This window comes from Lithobates pipiens, unplaced genomic scaffold (assembly GCF_037356315.1).
Source record: "Lithobates pipiens isolate NorthernLeopardFrog02 unplaced genomic scaffold, aLitPip1_a1.2 Scaffold_13, whole genome shotgun sequence".
NCBI classification, from domain to species: domain Eukaryota; kingdom Metazoa; phylum Chordata; class Amphibia; order Anura; family Ranidae; genus Lithobates; species Lithobates pipiens.
In genome coordinates this window covers 38,541,956-38,563,616 of record NW_027507718.1, presented here as the reverse complement: position 1 = coordinate 38,563,616, position 21,661 = coordinate 38,541,956, and the positions used below count along the sequence as shown (strand labels likewise).

General features: G+C 40.3%; 1 protein-coding gene and 1 pseudogene across 4 annotated transcripts in view; both read left to right on the top strand.

Moving 5' to 3' along the window:
* RFX3 (regulatory factor X3) overlaps positions 1 to 21,661 on the top strand; it is a 456,270-nt gene that overhangs the window by 195,164 nt on the left and 239,445 nt on the right. The gene's annotated exons all lie outside the window — the stretch shown is intronic.
* On the top strand, positions 894 to 1,011 carry LOC143979881 (5S ribosomal RNA; annotated as a pseudogene).

Here is a 21,661-nt window from a genome sequence, read left to right as displayed (position 1 = left end):
CTGCTAAAGGTACAGGATGACTTTGCCGCATTGAGGGGCCAATGTACAGGGTCATGAGAACCTTTTTCTCTCAGAACACTGAAGATGGGTCGTGGATGGGTCTTCCACATGACAGTAACCCAAAACATACCACCAAGGCAACAAAGGAGTGTCTCAAGAAGAAGCGCATTGAGGTCATGGAGTGGAGTAGCCTAGCTAGTCTCCAGGCCTTAATCTTATAGAAAATGTATGGAGGGAGCTGAAACTTCAAGTTGCCAAGAGACAGCCAAGAAACTTTAGGGATTTAGAGAAGATCTGTAAAGAAGAATGGACCAAAATATCTCCTGATATGTGTGCAGACCTGGTAACCAACTACAAGAAACGTCTTACCTCTGTGCTTGCCAACAAGGGTTTATCCAGCAAGTACTAAGTCACGTTTTACTTGGGCATCAAATACTTATTTTACTCACAGAACTTCAACTCAATTTATTTCATTTGTATCGTGTGTTTTTTTCTGGATTGTTGGTTGATATTCTGTCTCTATCATTTATAATACATTAAAAAAAAGAATGTGGTCACCACATTCAACTACCTGGAATATCTAGGTTGGATTCTCAACCTAGAAGAAATCTTCTTTAAAACCATGAAGAAGGCTAAAATACTTGGGTCTGATTATAGATACACCCAGAAAAGGGTATTCTTACCCCAGGCAAAGATCTGCGCCATAAAGGAATTGATTCAGGTGGTTGATTAATTTTTCTATTCAGCTTTGCATGAGGTTGTTGGGAAATATGGTGGGTTCATTCGAGGCCGTTCCTTATGCTCATTTTCATTCGAGACTGCTGCAAAACAGTATCCTATCAGCTTGGAACAAAGGGTTCCAACTCTAGATTCCCAATGTGTTTGATTCCAAAGCTTATGGCCACATCACCCTGAAAGCACACAATCTCGTCGGATCTTGAAGGCTAAGCAGGGTCAGGCCTGGTTAGTGCCTGGATGGGAGACCACCTGGAAATATGGGTGCTGTAGACGGGGGGCGCCAGAGCCTCAGTTTATGGTTGATAACCAAAAATCTGCAAAGGGGAAAATTCTTCCTTCAGTTACCTGGGAAATCCTCATCCTAACTCTTTACCGAAGGTAGTGTCAGGTTTTTATCTAAACCAGGATATTGTTCTACCTTCATTTTTTTCCAGATCTATGGAAGAAAAATCACTACATTTTCTTGATGTGGTGAGAGCAGTTAAAGTCTCCTTAAAGGCGACTACTCAGATTTGGAAAATGGATGTTTTGTTCGTGTTGCCTGAAGGTCCTAAAAGAGGGCAGTCAGCATTGAAATCTACTATTTCTAAATGGATTTGACAAGTAATCGTTCAAGCTTATGGTTATGGTTGAGCGGGTAGAAACCATCGTTTCTACCTTCTCAAATGAAAGCACACTCCTCTAGGGCTGTTAATGCTTCCTGGGCAGTGCATCACCAAGCCTCCATGGCTCAAATCTGCAAGGCCGCAACTTGGTCTTCAATCCTTACATTTACCAGATTCTTTCAGGTGGATGTAAAAAGACATGAGGATGACGCTTTTGGGCGCAGTGTACTGCAGGCAGTAGTATAAGTCCTCTGATCTCCTGGTGCCCTACTTTTGTTGTTTCTCCCTCCCTTCAGTTGGCATTGCTCTGGGACATCCCATTTTACAGATAAGCTGTTATAAAAATCCTATTTTTGCTGTTAGTTAAAATGGAATTAGAATGTAAAAAAAAAAAAAAAAAAACCTGTGAACAAGCAGAGTTTTTATTGCTGAAGGGGCATGTATAGTTAAAGCTTTTTTGCCCGTACTTCACTTAATTTTGCCCCTCCTGTGACTGTCAGCTGTGCTCATAGGGCCACTTCAGGCTCTGTAAGGATACCTAACATATTATGAGAATCCACCCAGATGGTCGATTGACAGCTGGCTCTGTCACTCAACGGTGGCTAAGTGGCCAAGCCAGCTGTGCCCACCCCCTCTCCTGCCCGGCACTGCAGTGAGCACTGGGGGGGGGGGGGGGCAGAGGGGAGAGCCATCACTGATAATAACTGCTCTCAGCTCTGAATGGACCAAGGACTGAGTGATCAGTGGTCTTGTGATCGCTTATTCTTTGAGCTGACATGGAACAGCACACCAATGTTGCAACATAGAAGTGAGTATGTATGCTTTTTTTTTTTTACAAATCCCATACTTCTCCTTTAAATTATTAATTTACACACACACACACACACACACACACACACACACACACACACACACACACACACACACACACACACACATGCTACACTGGTCATCGTAGGACAGTATGTAATATACAAGTCTGAATACATATTCTATATTAGTGATCACAAAATCAAAACGGGAAATGGAGTGACTTTTTAGTGATAGTATAGCAAAATATTAATTCAAAGGAATTAGAAGTACATAACTGTTTTTGTGTATTTTTATTGCACACTCCTTAATGAATCATATTTATAAGCAGTGCATAGCACTGTCACATGTGAAATATACACATTCCCCAGAATGCATTGCAAACAGTTCCTAACAAGCCTTCACCTCCTGTAAGATTTATGTCAGCTAGAAGGAGGGTGAGAATGCTTGTAGAAGGAATAATGACCAGGACTAACCCGTGATTCATCCAGATTATTATGAGCTCACGGACCTGACAGTGAAAGCAGACAGTCTTCTCTGATTGATTGTCTGAATACTCAACATATGGGTATTTAATGGGGAAGAGCAGGTTTTGTGTCTGGATTTTATCTTTTATTTTTTTATTTTTTAATATTTAGCTGGCATGTAGTTATTGAAACCTTATTGATCTGTGTCATGTTTGCAGGCCTAGATTGACTCTGGCGTATACTAGGTGGATTGGAGGACTGATGTACATTCAATCATGCTCTCTATCTCATGGCTCTAAAGCAGATTTCATTCTTCTCTCGGTGGTACTATTACTACTACCCCTGCAAAGTCATATCATTAACTGAACCATGCGGCCTCCCTGGTCTTTTATGATTAGATACACTTTACTAATAATTCAATTCTTGAATGTGGCATTCATCAAATTTTCACTGCAGGTATATCAATCACAGTATTGTACAACCCATGCACCAGGAAGAATCACCTGATTAAATGATTGGTGAACGTCACATGCACTGATTTGGAATATGTCAAAGCAAACCGGTGCCAGCTGCTGTATTTTGAGTTTGTATTTAGAAGTCAAACTCCTACCCTATTGAGCTTTCTTTAACCACTTCAATACAGGGCACTTACTGTGTACACTTTCCTGCCCAGACCAATTTTCAGCTTTCAGTTTTGAATGACAATTGTGTGGTCATGCAACGCTGTACCCAAACAACATTTTTATCATTTTGTTCCCACAAATAGAGCTTTCTTTTGGTGGTATTTGATCACCTCTTGGGTTTTTATTTTTTGCACTGCAAATAAAAAAAGAATGAAAATTTTGAAAAAAAAAAAGTTTTTCTTTGTTTCTGTTACAAAACTTTGTAGATAAGTATGTTTTCTCCTTCACTGATGGGCACTGATGAGGCTGCACTGACGGGCACTGAAGAGGCAGTACTGATTGGCACTGATGAGGTGGCACTTATATGCAGCTCTGGTAGGCAGCACTGATAGGTGGCACTGAAATACAGCACTGATAGGCGGCACTCATAGGCAGCACTGATGGGCACTCATAGGCAGCACTGATGGGCACTCATAGGCAACACTAATATGCACTGATAGGCAGCACTGAGCAGGAACTGGACACAGTTGGTCATGTTTTAAAGAGCCTCCGTCAGAGTGGCAGACTGACCCACAACACCACCAATCACCTTGCTGCATGCCCCCGTGGGTGCGGCTTATCCTGCTGGACATCATATGACGCCCAGTCAGGATAACTGAACCACTTCCCAACTGTCATTCTGCTATAGGTCAGACGGGAAGTGGTTACATTTTATTTTTCAGTTTAATTAAAAAACACAAAACTTGTTTCACAAAATCTTTTCCAATGCCCTTATACAGTATAAGGTAATAATGTGTGATCATCAAAAATCCTATTAAGAATATGCGATAAGGCCTTCAAAACCCAGAAGCAGAAAACTAGCAATCTTGTGACACAAATTTGTAAAGTCATTAAAAGTCACTGATTTCTTTCTTTTGAATGTCAAATGCATTAAAACAATAAGAGGATCGTATTCCAGTTAATCCTGTTAATTCAGGTTCATTAGGAGTATAATTGTAAGAAAATCTATCCATGTTAATAACATCTAACAGCATCAGTTTGAATAGTCTTGTGAAAACTGAGATACATGAAATATTGTATAATGGTTGCTTCACAAAAATACATTTTAACTAGATTTTTTTATACCGCATGGATAATTTTCACATGAAATTGTTGGTTCACAGACAAAAAATACTGCATAGGTGTGTAATCAGTATTTCCAAATTGATATTTATTTAAGTCTGTATTTATCATAATATATTGTTTGATCTCATGAATGTGTTTTATCTTCATGTTACTACTTTCTTTTCCTGCTCTCCTCAATACATATCTCAACTAACCTCCCACTTCTCTCCAGGCACTATCAATTATAATATAAGGAGTGATATGCTATATGACACTTATGGACCTACTTATTATGTTAACAAGTGTTCTTATAGTGGATTGATTTTGTTACCCCTGGGGAAAAGTAATAAAGTCTGAAAGATCTAAGGAACCAAGAAAACTTGAATCTGTAACCCCTTCTATGGTTGTTGAAGTTCACATGATTTATGTATTTATGTAGAACTGTTGTGTAGTTGGGAAGCACTGGTGCTCTTTAACCCATTCCTGCCCAGGGTAATAACCTTTTCTTAACCGCATAACATGGATATGGGGCCCCACCAGGGGAACTAGCATGCTCTACTTTGCATGAGGGGATGCCACTGGGGTCACCTGTCCTGGCTTGACTAGTACCCCTTGGCAGTTCTCTGCCCTGGTTCTCAAATTTGCTTTGCCCCTTGGACCCAAGTTTATTTTCCAGGTGAAATTCCCATGTAGAGGTTAGTAGAATTAGGGTCCACATCAGAAATTGACAGCTTACTGAATCAATAGAAGCTAGTAGAGATATTTACTCAGTTCATGGAGGAGGGGTATTCCAGAGTGTGGCATCCCAGAGCAGGTGGATGTGAGCGATCCCATAATTGCATAAAGTCCAACACTGCTCCAGGCTGCCCCAGCTAAATAAGAATAAGGCCCAAGTACCTACATGTTGATCTAGTTCAGTGCACCGCAGAGACAAACTGTATTTACTCTCTTTGTGGCAACAAATGCCAGAAACCTTTGCCTTCCTAATATATCCTTACCCAGGATGCCTTTCTCCTAGAAGGGGCAGAGCTGGCACTTAATCCAAGCAATGTCACATCTCACTTTAAAGTTATGGTGGCATCTAGTGGACAACCAAGGGAACTACAACAGGTCACATCCCTGACTTACCTTACAGAAGAATCTAAATGAACTAAATATATGTAGATGTTACTACATACCCTATCCATATGAGCTTGTTGGTCTCAATTCAAATTATGATTTTCTTTTAGTGGAACTAAACTCTCTCAGTCAACAATAGCTTTGTAATCTTTGTGCTGCTAGCATTTTTAATTTGCAAGGTATAGCATAATTACTTGTTTTAGCCCTTGTACACGCGCTTGGACATTCCGACGGAAAATGTCCGATTGGACCGCGTTGACGGATAATCCGACTGTGTGTGGGCTCCATTGGACTGTTTCCGTCGGAATATCCGACCGACAAAGTTTTAGAGCTGGGCTATAAAATTTTCCGACAACATGATCCGATCGGGCTTTGACCGATCGTTTGTAGAGAATTCCGATCGGACAAAGTGCCACGCATGCTCAGATCAAATTCCTAGACCAAAGCTATTGGCTACTAGCCTGAACGTAGTCCCGTCGTAACAAAATAACATAATCACGTTACGAACGATTTTCCGACAACTTTATCCGACCGTGTGTATGCAACACCAATTTCGGATGGATCTTGTTCTCGGAATGTCTGACCGTGTGTACAAGGGCTTAAACTTTTTCTTAATAGGTCTTAATAGGCATTTTTTTCTTTCATCTGGAGGAGGGGCTTTCTCAGCTATGCAGACCCTCCTGCCTGCATTCCTGGACTCCAGGAAGAAAATGCCACATGAATCATCTGTCCTTACCCAAGATGGTCATGGCCAAAAATCCTAAGGGTATGTTTTTCAAAGTGATTTCTCAACAAAATAAAGCATTGAGACATGAATGGATTAATGTGTTTGTGCTGAACATTAATAAGAATTAAATAGTGTTTTCAGTTTGTGATGCTCAGATACTGTTAAAGTATAGCTAAAGGCAAAACTTTTTCTTTAGTATTGGATAGAGCGGAGAGTGCCCCCATTAGGCAGATTCACCCTCTCTATTTGTCTTGTCTTGTCTCCAGAAAAGTAATCGTTCTGATGGCCTGTGGGTCCCCAAGGGATTCCCTTAATTTTCATGGATTTCCTCAAGTCCTGTTTTGGCTATGGGACAGGAGGTAAAGGTAAATCTCTGAAATGGGGGACCGATGGCATATAATGAACCAACAGTGGTTATAACCTTCCCCTATTCTATCCAAAATGAAAGAAAAGTTCTGCTTATAGTTCTACTTTAAGTTCTGCTTTAAAGGTAAGGTGAGTATATTCTGCTGAGGATGGGGGGTGGTAATGCAGAACTATAGGCAAAACTGAAACTGTTAAAGTGGAAGTAAACCATCCTATATGTTTCAACCAAGGAAGCTACTATATTGGCCTCTGTTTAATCTGCAACTGCCATGATGCTGCACATGAGATCAGTTTTCACCCTAGCTTTTGGATGGTTTGACAGTCTGGTTCAGAGCACAACCAATGGGAGGGTTACATTCCCGGCACATGCCAGAAATGTAATTTATTTGAAACAGTTGAATTGATATGTTTACTTCCGCTTTAAGTAAATTAAAATGTATTTGTTCTGGTGATTCTGTTCTGGTGATTCTGACAGTAAGTGTGACTCCTTTAACAACGCTAAATGCCCTGCAGTGATTTCTCTGCAGTGTTATTACCCTGTACAGCTGCAGTTGCTGGACTGTGTGGTTATATACACTGAAGAGGGTTGTCACTGCTAATAACCCTTCTTGTCAAAGGCAATTAGCATCAGCACCAGCTTCACCCTTACGTGTTGTGATTGACAGCAGATTGCCTACGGATAAGAGTGACTTTTCCTACAGAGCATCTTCCTGCTCTGAGAGACCTTCAACTCCTGGGTTAATATCATACTAGCAGAAACATAAAGTATGATGTCATACTAGCTAGAAACATAAGCAGGAGGAGCCTCTAGTCCTCTGCTGCTGGTCACATGTTCAAAAAAAGAAAAAGAATTTGGAATGCAGAGTAAAAAAAAAATCATATCAATAAACTGTTTTAAATTGTCATACAAATAAATAATTGAAATCAAATATTTATTATGTTTTTTTGGCAATAGAATGGTGGGGGCTTCTGCCAATGACAGGCTGTGTCATGCTCCTCCAGCCTGTGTCTTAGAATAAGAGGGAGGTGAAGCTTTCATCAATCAAGGTTTAATATCCCACCCTGGTTAGTGGACATAGAAGAGGTGGGAGGGAGTGGACTGTCATTTATCACTGAGTTTACGCCCACATGTGTAACTCTATAGTCACATGGGCTACTCAGATATAGGGAGGAAATGCTCAGGGTAGAAAGTGCACTGAAAACTGAGCATGTGCACTAGCTGCTAACACTGCTCTGCAAAATCCCCAACTGCAGTGAGGACACGGACAGAAAGAGGAGATAGAGAACCACATGATCAACCAGGTTTTTTGCAGAATACAGAAAACAAATCTCATAGTGACTGAGTGAGGACTTTAAGGAATTCCAAACTGAGTACTGAAGCAAAAAAAAGTGCATCTTTTTACTAGTGCTGCAGCAAGAAATATTTTGGCCTTATCCTCACTTTATTTAACAGAATTGCTTTTTTTATGTTTTAGGGCTTCTACACATGGTCTCAAAATTATACTTATATCTACACTGGATCATGCTGGCAGAAACATTCTGTGTAAAAAATGCATGTAATGTGCATTAACTACTTGAGTTTATGCACATTTAGACACATATGCTTCAGTACAGTGACTAGAAGCATATCATTCTTTATCTGCTATAATACATGTACTTATGTATATGGGATTACAACTTAAAGGTACTGATCTTGAATGCAGAATTTGTCCATTTTTATATACGTGTCTCTAAATTAAAGAGCTAATCATCACTGGGGGCGCATTGGCTAACAAAGCTGCATTAGTGGTAGAAGAACCATTAAAGCCTTACAAGGTCAGTAAATAGAATTCTGACATATGATAGACTGAATAAAAAGGTCTATATGTATGAAGTATAAGCTAGCTTTTTTTCAAAGTTTCATAAGATCACAGTATTGTGTTATTGCGTTGTTGTTATTATTATTCTCTATAGCGCTCCAACAATAGTAGAATACATTCCACCTTTGCAGCTCTGTATAATTTTTTTTAAATGATTTTAAAAATGGCAGATTTGGGAATGTTTCAACTGTTCTTTGTTTGGTATCGTGCACGTAATTCCTCCCACTTTCTAAATGTTCTATAAACTGTTTAAAAAAAAAAAATCCTGTAAGTACATGCATCTGCATAAAAAAAAACAACTGAAAAGAGACATTATTGACATCATGTGACTTTATCCTTGACCTTTTTCTTTTGCTCATACTCTGTTTCACATTCTTTCTTTAGTGGGAATAACAATAAAAAAAATATTTTAAGGAGAAAAAAAGCATGGAATCATAATTGGCATTCAGTGTAAAGGCCTTGCCTTTGCTGCCTGCCTCCCCTTTATATGCAAGTGGCCTCATCCAGTGCCCTTTAACCCCGTAGATAAAGACCTGCTGTGAACAGAAAGTTCTTGGAATGCTGGCAGCAGTGGGGGGTGAACAGTGCACAGAAAAGGGTATGCGGCATTGTTATGTAGATCTCATGTAATCTGTTGCATTGTCCCCCTTCCTAATGCAATTTTAGGGAAGCTTAGCAGCACACTTTCCAGGTAAAAAGAGGGTCCCTGTGGTGGGAAGCCTGTGTCTTTCACTGACTCCATTGGGGTAATCACAGCGATTTCTTAGCCCTTGAATGAAATGATGGCTTCAGTTATTTTCCCTTATTGTGTTGCTAGACATAAATAAATGTGTGTACCGTTGGAAAGAATTGTTAATGTGATCTTTGAAACTAATGGAGCTTTGTGTCTTGATATTTTCCATGACGTGTGTCTGAGCACCATGCTCACATAAATTTAATGCTAGAAGCAAATTCTGTACACCTCTCTTGTCATGCGTGACTTATTACCTCAACATTGACTTTTTTCATCTGTCTGTTGCCCAGTGCACATCGCCCAGTTCAGTGTTGATATCTTCCTTTTTTCACGCTGTCAGTCAAGACATTGTACGGCTGTCACATCTTAACCTGCAAGTCTTTATAACAAGTGCCCTCCTGTCTTCCTTAGGAATATTTACTTTGTTATACTTCTTTGTTATCTTATTCGACTATGTGTATGTACAGAAACTAGGTCTCTATATGACCATTACCTCTTCAAAAACCACACTGGTCATATGTGTAGAGCAAATTATTTAGATGCAAAATGCTATTTTATCTGTTCTAGCATGAAATTCCAATAGAACAATGGCAAAATGAAACAGCAGCTGTCATGTCAAAGACGTGCTTTTCCCCTAAATCTTACCTTCGCTTCTCAGTACAATTAAGTTCAGGACTGCAGGGAGGTAACACAAGGCTTGAAATAAACACTGCACAAATAAAACCATTAATGTGAAAAAAAATATAAGACAGGAGTTGTCCAAAGCTTTGACAGCTTCTGTTGGGCTATGGTAATGCATGTTCATTCACTTGGGTGTCATTTATTCTTACACCCTTGTGTTTCAGCACACCCCAGTAATAGTGCTTGCACCTCTTTTGGTGTGTTAGGCAGCCTAGACAAATAAACGTAGATATCTATTGCACTGGGCCCCAAAGTGGATGAGAATCTGTGGTCTGAATGTAGCTTTTTAGAAGTAGTTCTCTTTCAACCAGATTAACACAAAGGCTCCCAGACGTAAACTGTAGAGAAGCCTTTTTCAAGGGGTGCCGTCAGGTGTCTTCAGTGGTGCCTTGACAAAATGCCTACAAATTGCCCAAAAATTGTATGCAAGTCAGTGGGTGGATCAAGCCTGCCTATTAGTAATTACAGTTACGGAGAGAAACTGAGGGAGAAGAGAAACACTGGAATATACTAATCAGTGTCAATGTGCAAAGGTGTGCTTTATTTGAAAGAATAATCTCCTCTAACGTATTTGGTTGTTGCTGCATTATTTAAAACTATTTGTTTAGTTTTTAAACTTTAAAATGGGGGGCCTCGAGATTGTATGGAATTTTAAAGGATGCCTTGACTAAAAAAGGAAATAAAACAAGGCACCAGTTTAACATCCTTACTGAAGGAAAGCTTCCTTTCTGTATAAAGGGGGTTCATCTTTAGGGCCACTCATACTGCTGGGCCGCTCACCTTAACCACTTGAGGACCGCCGTATTGCCATTGTACGTCAGCACAATGGCACAGGCAGGCATAATCACGTACATCTACGTGATTGCCTTCCAGCGGGTGGGGGGTCCCATCGGACCCCCTCCCGCTGGTTACGGCGGTCCGATTCGGTCCAGGAGCGCTCCGTGATGAGGGGATGGCCGTTCGTTTTCGGCCACCCCCTCTGGATCGCTCCTGGCCAATGAGAAGCTTCCTCCCCTGTGTATTGTTTACACAGGAAGGAGGAAGTGATGTCATTCTCCTCGGGGCGGTCTTTTTGACCGGACTACGAGGAGAAGAGTAAAAGTAAGTCTGCACGAACACTACACTGACATGTAGGTACACACAGGCACACAAACCCCCCCCGATCCCCCCCCCCGATCGCCCCCCGATCCCCCCCCCGCCCCCCCTCCCCCCCCAGTCACAGTGTCACTGATTGCATTGATCATTTCTTTACTGATCAATGCATTCAGTGTCAGTTGTGACAGTAAAAACTGTCAGGACAGTTAGTGTTAGGTCCAGGGTAGCCCCCTATCACCCCCCAATAAAGATTTAACCCCCTGATTGCCCCTAGAGTTAACCCTTTCACCCCCTTTTGCCAGTGTCACTAAGCGATCATTTTTCTGATCGCTGCATGTGTCGCTAGTGTCGCTAGGTAGCTAGTTATTTTTTTAGGTTCACCGCCAGGTTTTTATATCGCTAGGTACCCCGATATACTACCCAATAATGTTTTTAACCCCCTGATTGCCGCTAGTTAACCCTTTCACCCCCTTTTGCCAGTGTCACTAAGCAATCGTTTTTCTGATCGCTGCATTAGTGTCGCTACAGTCGCTAGGTAGCTAGTTATTTTTTTAGGTTCACCGCCAGGTTTTTATAGCGCTAGGTACCCCGATATACTACCCAATAATGTTTTTAACCCCCTGATTGCCGCTAGTTAACCCTTTCACCCCCTTTTGCCAGTGTCACTAAGCGATCATTTTTCTGATCGCTGCATGTGTCGCTAGGTAGCTAGTTATTTTTTTAGGTTCACCGCCAGGTTTTTATATCGCTAGGTACCCCGATATACTACCCAATAATGTTTTTAACCCCCTGATTGCCGCTAGTTAACCCTTTCACCCCCTTTTGCCAGTGTCACTAAGCGATCGTTTTTCTGATCGCTGCATTAGTGTCGCTACAGTCGCTAGGTAGCTAGTTATTTTTTTAGGTTCACCGCCAGGTTTTTATAGCGCTAGGTACCCCGATATACTACCCAATATTGGTTTTAACCCCCTGATTTCCGCTAGTTAACCCTTTCACCCCCTTTTGCCAGTGTCACTAAGCGATAATTTTTCTGAACGCTGCATCAGTGTCGCTAGTGTCGCTAGGTAGCTAGTTAACTAGGCTCCCAAAAAGTCCCCCACATGTGGTATCCCCGTACTCGGGAGAAGCAGCAGAATTTATTTTGGGGTGTAATTTGACTTCTGCCCATAGCATGTGTGAGCAATATATCATTTAGTGACAACTTTGTGCAAAAAAAAAAAAGTTTGTAATATTCCCGCAACTTTTGGCAAAATATAAAATATTCCATGGACTCAACATGCCTCTCAGTAAATAGCTTGGGGTGTCTACTTTCCAAAATGGGGTCATTTGGGGGGGTTTTGTGCTATTTTGGCATTTTATGGCCTTCTAAACTGTGATAGGTAGTGAGGAGTTAAATCAAAAATTTGCACCCTTAGAAATCCTGAAGGTGGTGATTGGTTTTCGGGGTGCCGTGCGCGACTAGACTCCCAAAAAGTCCCACACATGTGGTATCCCCGTACTCGGGAGAAGCAGCAGAATGTATTTTGGGGTGTCATTTCACATATAACCATGGCATGTGTGAGCAATATATCATTTAGTGACAACTTTTTGTAAAAAAAATTTTTTTTTTTTTTTTTTGTCATTATTCAATCCCTTAGGACAAAAAAAATAAATATTCAATGGGCTCAACATACCCATCAGCAATTTCCTTGGGGTGTCTACTTTCCAAAATGGGGTCATTTGGGGGGGATTTGTACTGCCCTGCCATTTTAGCACCTCAAGAAATGAGATCGGCAGTCATAAATTAAAAGCTGTGTAAATTCCAGAAAATGTACTCTAGTTTGTAGACGCTATAACTTTTGCGCAAACCAAAAAATATACGCTTATTGACATTTTTTTTACTAAAGACATGTGGCTGAATAAATTTTGCCCTCAATGTATGACTAAAATTTAGTTTATTCGATTTTTCTTATAACAAAAAGAAGAAAATATCTTTTTTTTTCAAAATTTTCGCTCTTTTTCCATTTATATCGCAAAAAAAAAAAATCGCAGAGGCAATCAAATACCATCAAAAGAAAGCTCTATTTGTGGGAAGAAAAGGACGCAAATTTCGTTTGGGTGCAATATTGCATGACCGCGCAATTACCAGTTAAAGCAGCGCAGTGCGAAATTGCAAAAAGACCTCTGGTCCTTAAGGTGTTTATTGGTCCGGAGCTGAAGTGGTTAATGCAAGGGCATTAAGCCTCTTGTGTGTTGCATTAAAGGGCTATTAAAACTAAAAGCATACATGTATTATATTGCAGCTTACTATTTCTTAGATGTGATGGCTGTGTTACTTTTCTTTTTTAGGCTTTCTTTCTTCAATTTTCATTTAGTTATCCTGCCAGTGAGCCAAACCATTCAACCATTCAACACTGGCAGATGATGCTTACAATGATCAGCTTTTATTTATGTATAACTTTTATTCCAAAAGGAAAAACTGCTGTAACAGCTTTTACTGTATTATATGAAGTTTGGCATCAATTTGTTAGTGTATTTAAACATTGCTAGTCCATCTAACACTCCCTAGACTGACAATGGTGCTGTCCAAAGGTGCCCCCTGTGCTCCTTTATCCAGAGTGGGGGCACTCTAATACAGGACATGTTTTACTGGCCAGATCACCAGGAGAAAACAGAGGGAAAAAGCCTAAACAAAATAAAAAGTAATACAGCAACCACATCTAATGATTGGTAAGCCACAATCTATTACGTTTTTGATTTTGGGTTTAATAACACTTTAAGACAGACTATTTGCTTTGAATGGACTACAATGCAACCAGCCTTGCAGTGCATTGTATTAGTGCATCGGGTTGCTATTCAGTGGGCTTCCATACCCAATGTTCACAGCACAAGACTCCCAAAAATTCAATTTTATCCAAAAGTTTTCATCAAACCACTTTTCCATATAATAATTGGACTAACTTATAGATGTGTGTTTCGGTCAATCGGGAATTAAATGTGTTGGAACTCTAAAAGTACCACATCTTCTTTATTTTACAAAAGCCAAACTTTAAAAAATACAAAAAGATTTTTTTCTGAAGAGGTTGATATAGACTTGCATCGCAGGTATACTACCTTACAAAATAGCCATTTGGTCAGTCTCAAGGTAGTAATAAAAAATGTTGCAGCCACAGAAAGATTCCTACCAAATATGAAGTACCTGTACCTGGGGATGTTTATAATTTGACTTCAAGTTCTTTGTGTAATTTGTGAAAAGAAGTGAATCAGGATGCATTCACACTACAGCGTCTTGAATCTTGAGCAGATTTGCAGCGGATCTGCTCACAATTTGACAGCGCTGAGGTGTGAGTGACAAAATGCATGACTTGCATTCGAGACGGCATTCATTTGAATGACACTTCAAATCGCGGTGCAGATATGCAGCGATTGTCATGTGATAAATCGCGCTGCAATTGTGGCAACCTGAATCGCGAGACGCATGCCGCTCAAACGTAGCTCCTGAACTGTTTGGATTACCGCAATTGCAACACATTTTATCGTGTGACAATTGTGGCAACCCGCACCACGATTTGAGGTGTCATTCAGATGGCATCTCGAATGCGAATCCTGTATTTTGTCATTCACACCTCGGTGCTGTCAAATTGCAGGCAGATCCATGGCAAATCTGCCCGCAATTCAAAACGCTGTAATTTGAATTCAGCCTTAGTGACATGTCTGCTATGTTCTGCACACATAGCACTAGTGACATTGTTAAAAGATAGCGCCATTTGAATTGTTTTTCAGTGTTAGAATTTATTTTTAGATGTAAAATATATTGTCGCTATAGATCTGCGAACAAACTGGGTGCTTTCACCAGCCATGTGTGCTACACACTGCATCTCACTAGCTGTGTGTGCCTGGCTTAACTCACTGCATCTTACTAGCTGTGTGTGCCTGGCAGAACTCATCACATCCCCTTCTAAGGACAGACACCCCTCTCCATGTTCCTTCATGCTGACACTTTTTGCTCTGTTCATGTGGCTAAATAGTAGAGTCACATGATTGGAAAGGGTTTTTGGAACTCATGACTGGCTACAAACTGAAAAGCAAAGGGAAGGAGGCAGCCTGAACCAGTTTTTCATTGATCTTGAGTGCTGGCTGATCCTGGTATGCAGAATCCTTCTTAAATGAACTGAAATGTGCCAGGATGGGCTTTCTAGATGCTAGCACCTGCCTGCAGTGAGTTTCATCGGACGGGCTTAGAGTGGTGCTTTAAGAGGTCTAGTTGGCTTGTTCAAAGCTGAAATTTACTGAACTGATAGTCCTACAGCTTTAGAATCCTAACTTACCTGTAATGAGTATGTACCACGACATTCAAGCTGCTGGATCTTGGAGAAATCGTCTATGAAGGCATGCCAGTTCTCTTCCTGGCTCTGAATTTCTGTCACTAATGGTCAATAGCTTTGGGTCTCCAGGTTGAACGCAATAGCAAAAATCTCCAGGCTGAACGCAATAGCAAAAATCTCCAGGTGTGGACCCTCTCCCTCTTCCATTGAGAAATATTCTTTTATTGCTTTCACTGCTGGTAACACGATTTCAGAAAAATAGTCTGATGAATTGGAGATTTCTCTCTCCCATTCAGAGATTGTGTCACCTGCAGTAAAAGCAATAAACAAACTATTCTCCATGGAAGGATAGAATGAATCTAAAGCTTTTTCTCTTGAATTTAGCTCGGAGACCTGAAGCTATTAACCAATACACTGAGAAAAGATCAGAGCTAGGAAGAGGACCATCATTCCTACAATGAAGATGTCTCCAGGTTCCAGCTGCCTGCACAACATGGGACATTTACTACAGATAAATTATGTTGCTAAAACTGTAGAGCTAAAAATCTTTGTTAACTAAATACCAGCTCTATCAATTATGTATGTCAAGTCTGTTTTACAACAAAAAATAAAATGTTCCTTTAATTCTCCCCTTTAAAAAAAGAAGCCAGTACCACTCTTGGGCTTCTCTCTGTTTCTTCCAATAAGCAAATAGCTGGCACCTATTGATAATCATGTTGACAAACAGTCCATATCACTACAGGCACCTACCCAAGACTCCTTACAGTAACATTTGCAAAAATACATTTCATAACCACCTGCTAAGTGTAGGCTACATTTATTTAAATCCTGCTTATAATTAGCTAAATATGAATTCATATGAACTTCCAGTCTATTGGGCCTTGAAATGGTTAAAAATACATTCATGATGCAAATTAAGAAAAAAATAATCAATAAATCTTAGATTGTTCAAATTAAAGTGACTGGATTTTTGACTTGAGTGGGTTCGCACTGTGTGTTTTCAATTAAAAACACAATAATTGCATTTATAAAACACACTATTCATTAAACGCTCCACGGGGAAAAGGCTGCAATGATTTTACAGCCTGCAGAGTATGAGTGGATTCCCTTTCAGATTCCTTCTGATGATGTCACCAAAACATCTTGGTGACCTTCAAATCCTGTAGACATCTTGTTACAGTACATCAGTGTCTACTGGAAATGTACAACATTAAAGAAACATTAATAGAAAAATATGTATTGCTTGTAGTATTATAGGCATTGTGTTTCAAAATACCAGTATTTTCTGTAAATGCCTATAGCTGAATAAAAAAATGTGCATTGTACTTTGCATAAACCATTTGATTTAAGTGATTCAGATTAAGATTGCAACTGAAAAACGTTCATCTGTGCCCATCATTTCCAGGCACAGAAATATCTAATGTTTATCTTTTGCAATTTATAGCAAATATTGGTTTACTGTATTTGCAGTATAATGCCAATGTCAAGTATTTAATGTGTGACTCTATCCAAAACTGGCATTTCAAAGTGAACGAGCTTCAGATGAGTTGAATCACCACCAGCTCTTTCTCTGTCAAGCAGGGTTCTCTGGGTTAACATGTACGTTAGTACTCACGTTACTGCAACATGTGAAAATGTGCATTTTGCAAGTCCGTGCACTGTGGCGTGTTGTACCAACAGACATGCATTGCACCTCAAAATGACAGGGGTTACAACACTCCCTTACTCTATCCAGATTGAAAAATAAAGTTTTGCCTTAATTCTACTTTAAAGATATTGTTGTTTAAGCATACCATCCCCTCTGTTATATAACACTATGTGCCCCCGTGCCTGTGCTGTATAAAAAAATGCCCATTATACCATATATCAGAGCATCTCCTGGCACTCACATGACTCCTCAGCTCTCTCTTCTGCCCGGCTGACAGCTATAGCGTGCATCACGTGAGAGCCAGGAGACGCTCTGATATAAGGTATAATCGGCTTTTTTTTTTAATTTATTTTTTTACAGTGCAGGGACAGGGGCACATAGCGTTCTATAACAGAGGGGATGGAATGCTTATACAATAGATATGAGAGCAACAGGAGGTGAAGATCATGAAGTGGGTGGAGCTGACAGTCGGGGGGGGGGGGTCGGAAACAGGAGAGCTGAGAGCAGGCTGCAGCTGATGAAGGCACTTTAACTGACCACGGTGTCAGGGCTCAGCAGCCGTGATAACCTGTGGTCAGTTTACAGAGGGGAGGGCATAGCCAGGCAGGAACAGTCAGGTATTTCAAGTGTACTCTGCTGTATAACACACTTTAAGAGAACAGGATCCTTTTTTATTATTATTTTTTTTTTTTTTTTTGTATAACGAACACTTTAGTATGCATAGTCTGGCAATGAGTTCACTTAAAGTATTTAAATATTCTAAAAGAGCAGTAAAAGCACTTTGAAACAAGTCCTCAATCCCTTTATAGCTTTACACATTGTGGAGAGATTAAAAAATTCACAGGAGTCCAGTCTGTTGACAGGTAAACAAACAGGACAGCAATGCATTCCTATGGGCAAGTGGATGTAAGCCGACGATCATGCATTTACACCTGCGTCCATTTAGGTGTGTTTTTTTTAAATGGAAAAGGTCTCTATCTTCGTTCCATTTAAAAAAACAGAAGCAGACCTTAATGGTCTGTTTATGCATTGCTTGTTAGGAGCCAGCGCCTGCTGCACTTTGGCTGCCTTTCTTTCCTGCATGCTCAGATAAGAGTCTGATAATGACTTTGAAGGGACCTCACGCCATTTAAAAAAAATTACTTTTGGCATGAGGGGTGTCCTCCCCCAAATCCATACCAGACCTGAGCCTAGAATGAATTGGGGGAGCTCCAAACCATTTTTATTCTTTTTTGCTAAGCCCCCCCAAATCTGTAATAGAACCTTAAAGGCCTGTTATGGATTGGGGGGAAGGGTCTTGTAATTTTTATTTTTTGGGTTATTGGCATGATCCCCAAAATCCAAAGGGTCTGGTATGAATTGGTGGTGGTGGGGGGGACTGCGCACTGTTAAAAAACAAAACAAAAACAATTATATATATATATATATATATATATATATATATATATATATATATATATATATATAGGCTCTTTTATTTACGCTATCAGTGGGGAATCCACCATTGACAGCAGGGATGAGTCAAGGGTGTTAAGGACGACGCCAGCAGAGGGGTAAAAAATCATGTAAACTGAACTGAAACCGATATAAACTGAATCTGTTTTTCCTTTGAAAAAAACGTGACTGAATAGGTGTGTGTGAAAGGGCCATTAAACCTCAAATCCTTGTCGTGATTTTAGAGAAACTTTGAGATTTGTTAACCACTTGAAAATTCTTTTACTTGTTAAGAATTTGTGAATACTTTACTTTCTATAGTCTGGGCACAGGCCCACTTTAAAACAAGCTGTTGCTGACCTACTGTATATAGCTGCAGGCACAGTGGAGCAATTGCTCCTCCACTGCCTCCGACAATTATTTTTTTTTGCATACAATTAAAATCAATTTAGGGTTTAAATCTGTTACTCACATGTTCCGTTTTTGGTACTTTGCCCATTGATTTTTCTCAGTAAAAGACAGCTTTATAAAAAAGATATAGATCATTTTCATCTTGCCTGTGGGCATGTGAAGCCCACAGGCATTCTCTTCCGGGATTCTGTGACGTCCATCTCCCATCATGCAACGGCCATTCTAAGCTCAGATCTTGCGCATGCGCAGTAAGGAAGTAGGAGCGCCGCCAACAGCTTCGGTTTCTAAATCGCGCGATGACTCGCGCCAGACCACCGCACAGACTCCTGGGAACAAACACAAAAGGTCCCAGGAGACAGTACGGAACTAGAGGAAGTAGAGGAAGTGATGAAATAGCCGCACCAACCCCGCCCATATCCGCAATCCCCAGATCCAGGAAATAGAATAAATGTGACGAAAAACAAAGGTACCGTGAAAAAAATAGCTCACCCTGCTCTCACCTCCCAGAGCACCTGCTCTGTGTTTACTGTAAATTACAGATTAGAAGGGTGTAAGGGTGCTAAGTCTACACATGAGCAGAGTGTATTCCCAGTGTTTTTGAAGTGTTGTTTTCAAGTGTTTTTGGGGGATATTACAGGCATTTTTCAGATGTATCACAAGCATATTGCAGGTGTTTTACAAGCATTTTTGCACTTTTATCAGTCTTCAGTAGTTTGTTTCCTGGGCTAGGTAAGGGAAGGAGACCAGTTCTGTAGGAGGATAGGAGTTCTTCAGGTGTACAAATGCATGCAAAGATGTGCATGGCACGTGTTTGAAGGGCTCTTTAAAGTCCATGGGGTAAAAAAAAAACGCTCAAAGAACAGCTCATGTGCTTTTTTGAGTGTAGGGTGTAGGGCAGCTGAGCATACAAGTGAGAGTAGGGAAAATTACAATGTATTAACTTCTTGAAAACAAATATAATTTCCTGGTCACGTTAACCACATGCCACTCAGCGTACGTATATATATATATATATATGACATTGTCATATGTCATATACATTGTCATATACATTGTCCTGCTGTGTCTATTGTACTACTGTGTACTCCTGGCAACCTGTGTAGAAACTTAGTTTGGTAATGCATCATGTGATGCTGTTCAGCCCAGCAAAGTACTTTACTTTGTACTCTGCTTGCCTTGCCCATTAAAGCCTCTGTCAATTGATTGGCACAGTAAGTGTAGGCTGTACTGTTATTCTAGAGGGTTCTATTCCCTCTCATCCATGGTCATCTTTATTGTTATTAAGCAGTAAGGTCTTCAGGGACAAACACTCGAGGACATAGAAAGCAGGAGATGTTTGCATGTGTGTAATACATTGTCACCAATTTGCATTTTTGTTACAGTGCATTGATCCAAACTTTAACAGTGTTATGAAAATACTAAATTACACTTAAACGTATTTATTTCTACATATTTTCTACATATCTAAATATTTTATATTTAATCAAGTTTTTTTTTTAGAAGAATGCAAACAATATATGCCTTCAAAACAGAGAAAGATCTTGCTTGGGCACATATGATCCAATATTGACAGCTCTGGATTATAACAATCGGAGTATAAGGCAGATTGAAAGATAGTGTTACACATTATTAATAAGCAGAACATGCATATAAGGTACATTTTTAAAACCTTTTAGGTGGTTAATAGCCAATCAACAGTGCCAGATACAATATCAATTGAAAAGGAAAGGGTACTTGAAAAATGAGGGGCCACCTGACCCAATCTACATAACCTAAGATATGGTCTTGTAGGCAATATGTAATATAGTCAATATTTTAGCAAGGACTTAAAGGGGTTGTAAAGGTTCCTTTTTTTATTTTCTAAATAGGTTCCTTTAAGCTAGTGCATTGTTGGTTCACTTACCTTTTCCTTCGAAAAAAGAGGGGAGTCAATGGGAGGTTATCCGAAGCAATTAAGCTTTCACACTTTTGAAGAGATGAATGAGTCAAACCCAGAAGAGTATCTGAAATGAGACCACACTGTCCACATAAAATTATAGGATTCGGTCTTATCATCATCCCACACAATCATACGTTCCACATAGTAAATTTTTTACATTTTGCAATACCTTTCAGCCAGCGATGGTGCTTCAATTTGTCACCATTGTCTTGCGATTACAGAGCAGGCAGGGGTGATGAAATGCCTAATTAAGTTTTTCTTAATTTGTTTATAGGAGCCTGGCAGCATGGACAATATAGTGACCTGGGGTTTGTTGGGTATTTTATTTCCAACAAGTTTATTATACAAGTGTTTCTACATATTTTATATCACTGCCCAATAAGTTAAGGTTATCAAGGTTGTCAGATTCTCTAAATAAAATCTAGGGATGGCCTACTGGCCAGACTCACAAAACCACACCTTAATTTTTAGCCACTTCTACAATCATAACCCCAATTTTAACACGCCCTGAAGAAATTGGTCACAAACATTTGCATAGTTGCCAATAAGGATGAGCTTAGGCGCGTTCACAAACAGCACGTGCAGAGCGCATTAGGATGTCGGCACTGCGGAGCACTAATCACAAGCAGCGAGACATTGTCCCAATGCGCGGCTGCAGAGATCAGGAAATGTGTCACTGCCTGTGATTAGCGCTGTGCAGTGCTGATTCCCTGGCGGGCTCTGCATGTGTTGTTTGCGAACACGCCTGAGCTCATCCTTTTTTTTTCAGGGACAGTCCTGAAAATCCGACCTACTGTATGTCCCGCTTTGCTAATGTCCCAGCAAGAATCCTGAAGATTGGCCTCTGTCCCGGGCTGCACTGTCATCCCTCCTCTACCTCCTCCGGGAAGTGATCAGTGGTGAGAGGGGGCATGGCCAACTGAGATGATGAGCCGCCTATTGGCACTGCACAATGACTGACCGGGTCACACACACTGTACAAGCTGCCATCGTCATAG